At 38.9% G+C, this 15055-nt stretch overlaps 1 protein-coding gene across 8 annotated transcripts in view; it reads left to right on the top strand.

Annotated features, from left to right (window-relative positions):
- The window catches only part of mbl (splicing regulator muscleblind), a 285812-nt gene that overhangs the window by 153570 nt on the left and 117187 nt on the right, over positions 1 to 15055 (top strand). For 4 of the 8 annotated variants that reach the window (XR_016325764.1, XR_016325763.1, XR_016325761.1 and 1 more), the window contains exon 1: positions 5490 to 5677. The exons of 1 other annotated variant lie outside the window; for it this stretch is intronic. The gene's annotated coding sequence lies outside the window, so the exon portion shown is untranslated. Of the gene's footprint in view, positions 1 to 5486; positions 5678 to 15055 lie in introns of those variants that run through there. 3 more of the 8 variants (XM_089740226.1, XM_089740233.1, XM_089740239.1) reach the window with 3 other exon arrangements.

Below are 15055 nucleotides of genomic sequence, written 5' to 3'. Positions count from 1 at the left end.
GTCCTGAGTCCTGATTTCGAATCGGTAGGAGATGAATTCAGGAAGCAGCTATCTCGAGCTGTCAGATTTCTTTAGAATTGCTCGAGCAGCTATTAACAAATCCCAGCTCTCTTGGCTGAGCCTATACTCGGCCACCCGTCCTGGCGAATCTGGATAGGTATTCGGGCCAGAACCTATGCTTTCACATCCTAGAAATATAATAACTAATAACAAAATATTGAATTAAGTTTTAGGATTCCCTGTGTTATTGGAACCCAATACCGATATAAATATCTTCTTATATACGTTGAAATGTATACATATATATAGATAATAAACACCCAGACAAAAAGCAAACAAACCAGTTCATCACATAAAAGTTTGCCCGATGTGGGAATTGACCCAGTGACTCTCGGCGCAATAGTTAAGGGCGCTAAGTGCTGCACCACAAAGTCGAGATTGTATGCATATTTTTCTGTGCATTGATCAAACTTTTAATGAATAAACTACCTAAACGCTCTATGGCTGGTATACCTACAGCTAATTAACGGTCGCGAATCGATTACATATTTAATGGAGCATTCCGTAATGTTAATAGATTATATGAAACTATCGTAACATCGAACATAATCATTCGGCTCATTAATTTTAATTTAGTTGCAGTCGAAAGAACGCTGCCCACCCGATGGCTAATGGTTAATAGTTAATGCCACCCGTAGACAGTACTAATGCCAGGAATATTCCTTGGACGCTACTTATCCTAAAGTATTCCTTGAACCTTGAGGAGGGGCAGGGCAAGCGCTGAATGAAAATCAACACGCAAGCATAGCTCGTGAGTTCAGTACCCAAAAAAAGAATCAATTAAATTCATCAGGACATACATCCTTAATACGAACAATTGAACGATTTGTATGATTTTTGCAAATATTTTTGATTATAGGATTTCTAGGAAATCTTTAACAAAACGATTTGTTCTGAAATTTAAATAAGTGCATATGCTTAGACCGCCTCATGCGTCCTATAAATACGTATACATTTTACAAACAAATTCTTAAAAACAACAAATCAGCTTGTTGTAAAACGATTTCTCAGTTTCGTGGCTCAAAAGTAAAACAATCCGATACGAATAGAAGTAAGAAATGAAACAAAAAAAAACAACACTGCTCACGTTTTTTTTCTTGAATAGAATCTTCAATAGATTCGTCAACGATTTTAAAAGAACACATAGATATAATTTCTGTAGTTTTCAATTGTATTCCGGGTTCTTTGTCCCTGTTATTGTAATAGGAAGTCTCGCTATGTTTGATACACGGCTATGTAAACAAACTTGGCATTTATAAGCGACACTCTTAGTTTTTCCCTTCAGAGATGTACAAAGAGACGAAAACAATAAGCAATTGATTTGATGAATCCTCGCGTTGTTTTATAAAAGACTTTCTTAAAATGAGAACACAAGATTATTGTTGCCCCAAATATGCTTATGAATTACGTTTTACTGACTAAGATAGAACTCGCGAATCCGCAATGGATGCTACAAGCAGAGGAATAGTCATTACGGTGAGCCATGAGAAAGACTTATGTTACATATATGCAGAACTGCATATTATAATAATGTAGGCCGATGATAATAATGATGATGATGATGACTGTGATAACAGATTATAAAAAATAGGCGGTAATATCTTTAGAAAGCCATTTTTGGGTGTGAAATATCACTGAATTTTTATTGAAGCTAAGAAGTGAAATTCTGAGAAGTCCTGTTGAATACTTCGAATAATATAGAAGTATTATACTAGAAAGATAAGTAGCCTCAATTCGTAATCCGAAGCTATTATAGAGGCCACCTGAGACGTCTAGGCCCTACATTACGAATGTGCATACAATCTCAAACTTTACTAACTTGATTTAGAGGTCAATCCTATTTAATACATGTATCTTAGTTAATTTCAACTTTATTATCGTCGGTTGGTCATGCTCTATATAATCTTAAATGTAAGTAATAAATGTTAGTTCAACCGTCATCACACCTCATAGAACAAGATCGATTGACGATAATCATGATCTCACGGATTTTTTTGATCCTTCCTATCTGAGTATGCCAATGGTTACAGCAGAAAGAGGTAGAGGGTCAACCTCGAATTAATAACCCGACTTACTTACCACATTCCCAATCGTAATAACGTGTTGTGATGCTACCATGCTATTCGACTTCGTATTATTGAGTAGATATATTATGACTAAGGATTAGTGACTAGATATTCGGGGAAAGAATCTGGTTATTCTGAAGTACTAAAATGCCGTTTAATAATTAAAGAAAATCAAACATCTTCTCGAGATAAATCTGTTTCGTAGACGATTTTACCCTCATCAGCTATATGTTTCCGCCGTCTCAAAGAAAGAAAACTTAAAGATATTCGGTATTCCGAGGACCTAGACTCCACAGAGTCTGTTACGGACTTGGATATGTGTTAGGCTTGTCGATTGCATTTGCTATTTACAACTTTTATTTCATGTTTTAACTTCTTAAATTGAATAGAATATTTTTCATTTTGCTTGTTCATATTCTATACATAGTTCATTGCGTTCGAAATTCCATGACGACTATAATCCAACAATAAAATGCCAAATTAAAGTAAAAGTCTATCTACACAACCTTTCTCTTCTTTAGGCCACTCTACTACTGGAGATTGATCGTCCGTAATGGAAATTTAACCTCTTTTCTCCCCATTTAAAATAACTGTTATACCTACGCCAACAATCTTCCTTAATCCCCTTACGTTCCTTAGCCAGAACTTTTGCATAAAAGCTGCGTCATCTACACATGTCTAGTGTATTTTATTTTCTATAACTATAACATATAAGGTAAATGCACTCCATTCTACATATTTTGCTTGACGTTTCACAAAAAAAAGAAATAATAGTCCATTCAACTTAATTTTTCGTAATTGGAAATCGTAATTTTGCGAGACCATAAGGCGTAATGCTCTAGCCTGTTTCTGGCCTGAAGCAATCATGCGTTCTAGTTAGGAAAGTCGTACTAACGCCATTGAGACATAATTCATGTATCAACGTGATCGGTATGAACAGGTTGCGGTGTCTATAAGTTCCCGTCCTAGAATTAAAGGTACTATCTTACTTTATGGTTCCAGTAATTCATTAACATTAATGATATTGGATAATAGCTTAATGATAATATTTAAAAATATTAATTAACCTATGAGGCAATAATTGTAAATTAGTTGAACTATGTAATCAGATTCAGATGAGATAAGTTTTGTATTAGTGATCCCATTGGAAATACATCATTTTAAAAATGTTGTTTTGATAAAAATGTAATATAAATACTTAAATTATGTATGTAGGTATGATAATTAATTTTATAGATAATATTTACTCTAAATATTAATGAACCCGATCTGCGCGCTTACTGCCAAATAGCCCAACAATCTTTGTCTGGGCGCTAGCTTCTTATTAACGTGCATAAATATCGGTCCCCTCAGCCTCCCGCACTCTCGCCCAATTTATCCACACCGAAGGTAACAAACAAATCAACCTGTGCTAAACTCGCCTAATTTGCATCGCATAATTAAGTTTTATATCAAGCTTTTTGGAACTCAGTTCAAAGACTGTTTGCTCGAAATTGGAGTTTAGAAAAAATTAGAATGTACAGGTATAATGTTTACGTATGCTTTAAAATTTCTATTGTTACCCAAAAAAAAAAAAATTGGCCTTGTAGGCAGACGAGCAAACGGCCCACCTGATGGTGAGTGGTTAACGTTGCCCATGGACTTCAGCAATGCCAGAGGCAGAGCCAAGCTGCCGCCTACCGTTAAGTACTCTCCACGAGTCTCGTTTGAGAACGACGTTTCATAGCGCTCGGGAAACACCGTGGAGGGGAGCTCATTCCAAAGCCGGATGGTACGTGGCAAAAAAGATCTCTGGAAACGGACTGGGGATAACCGCAGTGGCTCCAGGTAGTATGGCTGAACTCTACTCCGGTGGCGGGCGGTGATATGGTAAAGACGAGATGATGAAATCATCTCAAACAATTCCTCAGAGCACTCCCCATGGAAAATACGGTACAAAATACAGAGAGAAGTGAGTCCCTCCGCAGACTTAGAGGTTCCAAACGATCCGTGAGAATGGGATTATCGACAATCCGAACGGCCCTCTTCTGTATGGAGTCAAACAGAAGTAGCTGGTATTTGGAAGCCCCGGCCCAGAAGTGGGAGCAGTACTCCACGCGAGGCCGGACTTGTGCTTTATAAACAAAAGTCTTTGTCCAGGCGTGAAGTACCACTTCGCTCTGTTGAGGACTACCAGCATTTTGAACGTCAACTTGGCTTTGCCCTCCAAATTACTCCGAAATTGGACATCGTTGGAAATGTCAATCCCAAGTATCCCGATACTTGTGGGAGGTCGCAGAGATACTCCTTGGAATTGCGGCACCATGACAAAGGGGTCCTTCTCCGCAGTGAACGCGCAAACTTGTGTCAACTGGTTAAATTGAACCAAGTTCAATTGTACCAAGTTCAATTCACCCTACTCGGAGACTGGCCCCAGAGAGTTCTCCACTTCAGTTTTGATCGTCTCTCTTGCACCATGCTCCGAGAGAAACTCTTATGGCTGACATATCGCGCATCCCCCGTGCTGTTGTCCGCCTAGCAATGCATTACATCAATAGACAGCATGTGAAATTTAATTTTATTCTTCAGATATTATTGCCTACGATTAGTAAAGATTTTTAAGTTTTCCTATATTCGCAATTTGAGCTCTACATTTCACAAATATTTCATTCTATGTATATTCTATGCATTTATTAACTGGTTGATAATAAGTAGCTACATAGCCTAATTTCTTCAGGGATTAATTGTTTTATTTTCAACATAAAAAAATTATGTAGTTGTTCACGACGATTTTTTTTTCTGTTACGTGTAAATTTTCCAACACAAACAAATAGATTACAATCATTTTATTGTATATCGGAAAGCTCCAGCGCGCTAAATTTGAATTCATGTTACGAAGAGGCTACATAAACCAATTACTGAACAAAACCAATGGCGGGCGGGTACTAGCAGCGCGGGGAATCGATAATTTACACTATGCCCACAAGAGGGCAGCACTGTCGGCGCCGTGCGCGCCCACACCGCTCCTCCACGTTGCGCATGTACACATTTAACCTTGTAACGACGCTATAAAAATAAACAATTAAAATGATAGAATTTGAAAAATTCAAATATTAGGTTGCAATGAATAAAATCATGACTAATTCCAGATTCTTAATATCATAATTCACAATAAAATGAAAAGTGTTTTAAGAACGAATTTAAAAACTCCAAAGCAATAATCAGGTGTATTAAAGGCAACATTTCAATTTAAAATTATCGTATTTACACACTAAATACCTTTATACACGCACTGTTAGTGAAAATAGTCTAATCGAGAACAGTTCTGTTAAAATATTTTCAACTCTAAAACGCTACTACAAAGTCACGTCACTCGGCCGCGCGTAGTCAGCTGCTGCTTAGCTTGCCGTTTCGCGTCGCGCTTCTTGTCCGCTTTCAATGTTTTCCGTTTTATTTAGTTATTTCTGTGATGCAAACCTATTTCTTAACTAAAATTAACATTGTTAGTTTATTGTGAATAAAACTGTGCAAAGTTACTGTGATATCGGTCACCGGACAAGGAATTGAACGAGGTAAACGCCTTCATATTTTTGTTTGTCGCGAACATAACCTCTCCGACACTGTGCTGACATCACGTACGATGCTCATTTTAAACATGTTTCACTATTATGTGAATAGAAATTTGAATGAAATCAAAGCTATCAACGTACCATTATTATAAAAAAGCTATTTTGAAGTTCGCATACAATTATTACCTATTAAAAATCCAGTAATTGTAACAGGATACTTGTGTTTGTCCTGAGGTTATTTATACATTTTGCACAAACCCCATGTTTTTGACAATATAATGTTATAAAACAATGTAATGATTAAATATATGTACCAATTTTATCGACTACTTCACCTTTATTCAATTTCATCTATAGTTTAAGGAAATTTAGGGTTAAAATTGTTGTTGAAGTGAATCACCATGACAATGAACAATGCTGACTTGATAAACCATATCGTTAATTCTCGTTTGGCATCCATAGGGGGCAGTAGTTGTACTAAATAAAGTTCTAAAGTTGTTTCGAAAATGTTTTGTTACAGTGATATTGAAATTTTCTTTTGCTCTACTTAATAACAATGTTTAAATCACCGACACAATAACGATCCTTCGGTGCCAATGCAAACTGATTCGAATCGGCCAAGATATAGGATTTATGAAATTTTTTGTGTCAGCAACCTGTATCGGTGCGATTTATAGATGAATACCGAATGAAACCTGGTCTACTCATAACCAAACAAATTAATGGAATCTGTTGATTTATTTAATTTTTTTTATGTTCAAGTACAAATACTTAATATTATATACTGTATTATCTACACTTCAATAAAGTAGGTATCTATTTTTTATATTAGTTTGAACCAAACTTATGGAGAAAAATACAAATTGTTGGTTTTAGTAATTTCTACTGTTATGTATTTTAATACCAATTTATTCCTTTTATAACCTAAGTAGGTATGTCCGTGTGATTTTGAATTTTTGGAAGAAAGATATTTTAAAATAAAAAACGTGCCTTTTGCTGCAGTATTTCGGACTAGAGAATAAAGTAGCAATAATAATATAATTGGGCGCGTCTTAATGGATTCGCATATCCTTGGCCGTAACTCGTTGTCGAGGTTGGTCGTTTGCGATTATTGGTTTTATGTCCTATCTACAAGCTCCTTCTTGCTTACGCGCATTTCGCACAAATTATTTAGAGCAGTTAACCGCCCGAGTCAGGATGGAGTATGAGTTCAGGTATTATTATCGAAAACGTGAGGTCAATGTTGGTTATTTAAAATTGCCCACTTTCAGAACCTGGTCCCTCGTTTGTTGGGGGTGGCCGGCGCGTTAAGCCGGCTTCTGCCCAACATCGGGGGGCCTGACCAGGTGACGCGCCGTCTCTATACAGGAGTGGTGCGATCAATGGCCCTATACGGGGCGCCCGTGTGGGGCCAGTCCCTGGCCGTGGGGGTGGCGAGGCTGCTGCAAAAGCCGCAACGCACCATCGCGGTCAGGGTCATTCGTGGTTATCGCTCCATCTCCTTCGAGGCGGCGTGTGTACTGACTGGGACGCCGCCTTGGGTTCTGGAAGCGGAGGCGCTCGCCGCTGACTATCAGTGGCGGGCTGACCTTCGTGCCCGGGGCGTGGCGCGTCCCAGCCCCAGTGTGGTCAGAGCGCGGAGGGCCCAATCTCGGCGGTCCGTGCTGGAATCATGGTCCAGGCGGCTGGCCGATCCTTCGGCTGGTCGTAGGACCGTCGAGGCGATTCGCCCAGTCCTTGTGGATTGGGTGAATCGTGACAGAGGACGCCTCACTTTCCGGCTCACGCAGGTTCTCACTGGGCATGGTTGCTTCGGTGAGTTCCTGCACCGGATCAGAGCCGAGCCGACGGCAGAGTGCCACCATTGTGGTTGCGACTTGGACACGGCAGAGCATACGCTCGTCGCCTGCCCCGCATGGGAGGGGTGGCGCCGTGTCCTCGTCGCAAAAATAGGAAACGACTTGTCGTTGCCGAGTGTTGTGGCATCGATGCTCGGCGACGACGAGTCGTGGAAGGCGATGCTCGACTTCTGCGAGTGCACCATCTCGCAGAAGGAGGCGGCGGGGCGCGTTAGAGACGCGCAAGCCCGCCGGGGCCGTCGAGCGGGGGCCAGGGAGGCGGATATCGCCCAAGCCCTGGCCCTCTAAGTGTTTCGGGTCCCCCTCATATGTCGGTCTGGGGACCGGCGAGGGGGACCTAAGAAGACGTCGTGCAAGCTGCTCTGCACGCGTTTTACGCAAGAGCATCCGGGTGATGGAAGGCCAGCTATCCTCGACCCACGCTGGTTCTGACCCAGCGGGGTATTCCGTAGGATAGCTCACTCTAACCGGCGCCATCTAGGCGGGCTCCGGATAGCCTGCCGACCGAGAGGGCTGGTGGTCGTGGCGCCGACGACCGCCAGTCCGGCGTCCCGAGGGGGAGGGTGATGGGAGAGATGTGCTCCGCACTAAACACTTCACTTTCCCCCCTTTGCCTTTTCATGAGTTCTGTCTCATGTGAGGTTTGGACGTTGGTTGTTGAGCGACAGGAGGTTTTAGTCGGTTCGACTCCGACACGCTCCGCCCGCCATGCCCAGTGGAGGGCGGAAGTCCGGCGATTTCCTCCTGACCAAAAAAAAAAAATTTTTTAAATTGCCGCTCAAAGTAACTGCTACGGCTGATACTTGACGTCATACGTGGCTAAATAAACGATAGCTAAGCAAATACACAGGAATAACATCATCCTCTCTTTTTTTTTTATTTAAAAATTTGTACAGTTTGGTATTAAATATTGATGGAATGATTATATTTATTGCGAAACATTCATTGTAGTTAATTAGGAAATTTTAATTATTACTTTACGGTAATAATTTCTTATTACTGTTTATACTGATTATTGCCACTACATAAATAGTGAATAATTCTTCGTATTTTTTCCGCCAGCACTAAAAAACCCAAGAATACCTAGTCTTGCCATAAAATTCGTGTAATGCATGTATTCTTTGAATTTATGCATCATTAATTTCTCGCAGCCGATTTTGTTGACGTGATGGAAGCAGGAAGCCGAGTTTATGGAAATGTATTTATGAAAAAGCAAACAGTCGTTTTCGCATTTTGTGGTTTGAGTTTGATTTTTTTAGCTTATGAAATGAAAGCCCTTTCATTGTGCTCTGTAAAATAAATTAATTATTAATTAAATTGGTTTTCATTCGAAGCGGCACCGATTTTTATTGCATGTTCTAGAAAATGTTCATTATTTTCCTAGGTGTTTATTTCCAAATAGCGTGGGATGGTTGCACGTTTTTCGAGTAATAATACGTACGTGTTGAATGAATATTACCAAAATAATATTAATGTAGAATCTAAGGTAGTCCACACTGCTATTGGCATCACCCTAATTAATTATTGACACTGTTTTTAAAGCTCAGAAAATATTATACCTAGTCTTGCCATAAATACTGAGAAAAAGGAAAAAAAAATCTATTGCAAATAACATTTATTACTTTTACAGTGTGTTAGTTTAATACATAAATATAAAACAATTTAAAGTATAAAAAGCTTATTCGAAGTGGTCTCCATTGACTGAATACAGTCCTTTAAACGTTGAGGCCAGTTATCAATAGAAGACACACTCTTTCCATGGGAAAATTTTTCACTGCCAATCGTACGGATTGTTTTAGGGACTCCAAATTATCATGGCGTTTAGAGCAAACCGTATTCTCTATAACTGACCATAAATCATAATCCAGCGGATTAAGATTGGGACTAGACGACGGCCAGTCTTCAGCTCTGATGAAGTCCGAAACGTTCGTTTCCAACCAAGACTGCGTAGACTGAGCTTTATGACCTGGCGCCGAGTCTTGCTGGAAGGACCATTCTTGATTATTGAACATGGTGTTGTTACGGGGCTTCACTACCTTCTCAAGAATGGTATCTTGATACACTTGTGCCGATGTTTTGATACCCTTTTCACAAAAGTATGGCTCAGTCACTCCTTCATAGCTAATACCCCACCAAACCATCACTGAAGTCGGATAGTGCCCACGTTACACTCTGACTAATTGGGAAGCTTCCTTAGAGCTTTGAGCATAAATACGGTCATTTTGTTTGTTAAAATGTTGCTCAATTGTAAAAAAATTCTCATCCGTAAACAAAAATTTTCTATGACCTCCCTTTGCATACCGCTTCAGTAGTTGTTTCGATTTTACCACCCTATTCTCTTTTAAATTATCAGTTAAGAAATGACCAGTCCGTCTCTTATAGGCTGCAAGTCCTAAGTCATATTTTAAAATACGCGACATGGTTCTAGGTGCTATCTTCATCTCCCGAGATAAAATCTTTTGCTTTCAGACAGGATTTCTTCGAATTCTTTCCCTTACTGCTTTGACCACCTTTTTCGTACGAACACTACGTGGACGGCCAGATCTTTTCTGTCACAAACAGAGGAGGTCTCATTGCGCCTATTAATAACCCAGTACACAAACATTTTACTAATACCAAGCGTATGGAGAGTTTTAAAAATTGCATTTGGCTCCATACCTACTTTGTGTAATCCAATCACAGCGATTCGGTTCTCTTTATCACCCCACTCCATTTTTAATATCGCAAAATATTGTACAATGTATTGGCGCCAAAATGAGAAAACTCAATGAGAAATCATATAAAAATGACAGATTCCAAATTCAAATGTAATATTTTGTTTATTTTTAATTGTAACAATATTTATGGCCAGACTAAGTATATGGGTCAATTTCAAATGTCCAAATAGTATTTTTAACGATAAACCAAAAATTCAGTTGTATCAAATCGAACTTATAGTAATCCGCACGAGTCGTGAGCTCTCGACAAAAGGGGGGGGGGGCGTCTGCGCATCGTACACATAGGGTAAGAATAAATGGATCACTCATGTATTACCTTTTTTATAATTAAATTAAGTAAGTTCGATTTGGGTTTAAAAATGTATTAGTAATTTTATAATAGTTTTAGCCCGGGGTTTCGCTTGTATTATAGTAAGAAATAACCCTATTTTAACCGACTTCCAAATGGCTATCAATTCATCCCGGTTTTTTTCTATAGATCAGATATGTTGTCGAGTTTTAACCGCTAATTTGCTTTTCTCGTACTTTTGGTACTAAATGTTCATTTATCCACAGTACATTATTCATAAGAAGTTGGTGCCTGGACGAAATACATGAGGTTGATAAAAAATGTGTGGTTAATAAACCTAGTTTAATTAATATTTAATTAAAATTAAAATAATATTTAAGTTAATAAAATTGCACGAAAGTGTAGTTTGCTGCAGTGATGCGCGTGCACAACACAGGAAACCAAGCACAACTGACGGTTTGTGACGCAAGGGACGATCGAGTCACGTAATCGATATGGGCGGCGCCACCCCCGTTCTTGCCTCGTTCCCCCAAACAGACCCAAAAATGCACTTATGTACATATCCAGGTCAGATCTCACGATTCGTGCCGATTACTGTACCATATTGTTACATACGCCCACGAATAGATACATCCGTCCTAATTTAACACTAATAAAGCTCAATCTTCCTGAAACTATGCATAAGTTGTCCATAGCAATAATACAGATGAGACCGCTGGTGACCGTTGTACTCTTCACATTAAAGGACTATCGTGATTAGGCTCCAAATTTATAGAGCTAGTTATTAATGCCCAGCTCCTAGGAAAATAAATATTACTGATCAACAACTGACTATGGTTTTATAGCTGTCGATATTATTTTGCTTATCTAGAAAATGTTGTTAGTGCGATGTTGTTTTTACCGTATTACTTGTATTCTATGATAATTAACGATAAGTGGGTCTCCTCGGAGACTGGACAGATTTATTACAGATAGATCACTTTGTTAGTATACGAAAATTGATAAATATATTATACTAGCAGACCCGGTCACACGTTGCTGTGGCTAAGGTTTTTGTTTCTAAATAACACGCGGCCGGCTATGCTAATACCACAAATTGACAAAGTAAGAATAATTGGATTTCACTGTATTGCGTTTATTACGAAATAAGTTTCACTTTTACTTTAGCCTCAGCAACACGTGGTGTTTATGCCATTAAATTGTAGCTTATGTGAAACGTTGGTATTTTTAACACAGCGCCATCTATGAGATATTAATGTCAGACAGTATTACAATTGTCTGTAAAAACTGATTTAAGGCGCCATCTCTTTTAGACTTATGAAACTTATAATTAATAACAAAAATCAACATAAGAAATCATTTTATTGTTAACTAATAAATATTGCGACCATTAATCGAAATAAAAACCATCCTATCTTTCAAGTTGGATCAAACTGCACATGGTGTGCAAATTTAATTTAAAATCGGTTAAGTAGTTCAGGAGACCATCGCGGACAAACAACCTGACGCGTGATTTATATATATTAAGATTAATATTTTTCGTAAAATAGCACGACCAAACGTTAAGTGCCAGTACACAAAGTAGTGATTTCTAAAACAACTTCATCCAAATGACTAAAAGCGTAACGTTTGTGAATGCCGACTTTTGTCGAAATTGTTCGTCTCGCCGGCCATATTCTGTTTAATGTCGCAATATTGTGAGCGTCGACGGCTGCCGCGGCCGGTCGCATGCATTTACATACATTATTGCGGACGATACACATGCATGCACCTAGCTCCGAATGTGTATGCGCTGCGAATTAACTGTAATTGAGCCATTCGGACAGTGGCGAGTCGACCCACCCATCGCCTTCATAGTTTTGCTCCTCTGACAACAGTAATTCTGAATGCTCAATAAAAAACTATTCAATTTTTAAGTGTTTGTATTAAATACCAAAACGGAAACATCACAAACGTACAAAACGTATAGATAAAGTTTATTAGAAAACTTAAGTTACCTGCCAAAATTTCGTCGTGACGGTTTCCCCTACTATTAGGTCATCTGTTATTATTATTATTATTACGATGCGCGAGGCATACGGCGCCAGCGCCACGTGGCCGGGATAATTCTATAATTAGTGACATGCATATTTAAAAAAAAAACGGTGTCTCATTTATATATTTTTATTAATCGTTAAGATGAAAACCACTTATAATCGCAACCAGTTCAGAAAATTTGATAGAAAAGTTCAGCGGACTAATGCTATAAGTTGACTTTCTCTATCAACCGTGCTATGACTGTTGCTAGCATTTAAACTAGTAAGGTCCAACAGCATCCAAAGTAGTATAAGTTGGTTTAACAGAACGTACTTCGAAGGTGGTTTGCTCCTGTATTGCCGTTATGAATCATATCCCATTAGTTTCGGATGACACAGAACTAAACCAAGCCCAGCTTTCAGCTAAGCGACGGGCTTAGCGCGAAACGAAACTCTACATTACTTTCTGAAACCCCTCTAAACGACGGCGCAACCTATGCCGTCAGAACTTTCGCTGCGTCAAAACCGATTTGTGCGACGAAGACATACCACCATCCCTCCCATGAGGGGTAGACCACGAGCGGCTGCTCACCCTTCTGAACCAAACCTTTTGGTACGATTCGTCAGGAAACACTGCATTAGTAATGATCGGTCATATTAAATTAAGTAAAGTGTGATCTTATTACAAAGGAAACGTGTACTCCGTTTGCAGATCGTGGGGTAGAGCCTGCCGACTCATTGACACAACCTATTGAGTTTTTCGCCGGATCTTCTCAATGGGTCGCGATACCTATACGTTGGTAGATTCTGCGAATCACTGCTCTTGCTAGGGCTAGTGTTAGCAAACTCTCTCAGGTTGAGCCCGTAAGCTCAGCTAACCGTTCGGGCGTTGCTGGAATAGCCAGTTAGGCTACCAGTAGGAACGGCAATCTAAGATGAATGCTCAATACTTTACTTTTTTTTTATTGCCCTTGTAGGCAGACGAGCTTACGGCCCACCTGATGGTGAGAGGTTACCGTCGCCCATGGACTTCAGCAATGCCAGGGGCAGAGCCAAGCCGCTGCCTACCTACCGTTTCTTGGCTCAGTATGTCAACTGGCCAAGAAGGATCATTGGAATGTTCTTGCGTCTCAAACTGTAAAAGATTCGCATAGAGCTTAGTGTATTGATTAATTCGCTTTGAAACTATCGAAATAGAAAGGAATCCCATAAAAATTGTGTTTACCGAGAAAAAAAAATCATGGAAAGGTTTGTAAGGAAAATTTTAAATATGTATGTACAATTAAAATCTACCCAGTTCTAACTGAAACACCTACTGTTTATTCCGGAAATATGTACGGTTGCGGAATATTTGCATAGCAATAATTAATAATTTTTAAATAACAAATTTACCTACCCGCGAGGCACATCCAGCACTAAATTTCATTTCGTAAAAGTATTGTAATAATATGAATATTAAAATTAAAATATTGTAAAGTAAATAATAGGTTGCTAAATTTATTGGATGATGATTTTCGGCGAGATCGCTCTTTGTGAGTGTTGAAAACGAAAAACCCTATCCTTACGCACTGGGATATCTATCTTCACCCCTTCTAGAGAAACAAACAGGGGCGTCGGAATTTTGTTATTAGCGTTTCTGGGGTGGTAGGTGCTTCTAACGTCGCACACCTGACTGATTGATAGCACTTCTTTCCACCTCGGGTCGAGCTTGTAATCGAGCCATTAATAAAGTTTACTGCCTCCAAGTTTATCCTGTGGACTCGTTATTTGCTTAATGGTCTGGCAAACGGCTCGAGTACGAGTCACCTGTGATGGTCCGTCCGTTCGAAGACTTATTATAATTATTTGGTGATAATAGCGTTCCTTAACAAATTTTAGATTAATTTACTTTGCATGTTAATAATGAAATCATATATGTATCTTGTAAAAGTATTATGCAATTACCCACTAAGAATAAATTATTGCTGTTATAATATGAAAATAAAATGTGTGGTGTCGTGGGACACCGGATAGGAACGAAGTTTCTTTTTTATAAAAGTATTAATTTTGAGTTCTATTCGAGGTGTAAAGAAAATAATTATTCGGGTATACATTTTTTATTATGATTTTTTATTGATAAATATATTAAAGAAATGTTATTTTTTATACGTTATTACAAAGTTAAGTCGTAAACTGTGTGCATTACTAATAAAAATCTTACGTTACGGACTTTTTTCCCGGTTAGTCCCATAAGGAACTTCGTTCCAAAAAAGAATCTGACAGAATCATCTTTAAGCAAAACGAAGCCGTTTAATTGAATCAACATAGTCTAGATAGAGTTTGCAATTGTTTGTTTTCCAAATTATCTGACAGAGGCTCGGGCTAATGTCACTCGACGCTTGACAAAGCGAATGTTGGTACTCTCGGAGCCGCTTTACTCGCAGCTATGTCAACACAAACGGCAAAAAGGTTGACGTGAAAAGTAATAAAAGTTATACTTTGTTGCTAATGTGGTATAAAGT

This window comes from Bombyx mandarina, chromosome 04 (assembly GCF_030267445.1).
Source record: "Bombyx mandarina strain Sakado chromosome 04, ASM3026744v2".
Lineage (NCBI taxonomy): Eukaryota > Metazoa > Arthropoda > Insecta > Lepidoptera > Bombycidae > Bombyx > Bombyx mandarina.
This window is presented reverse-complemented; position numbering and strand designations above follow the sequence as displayed.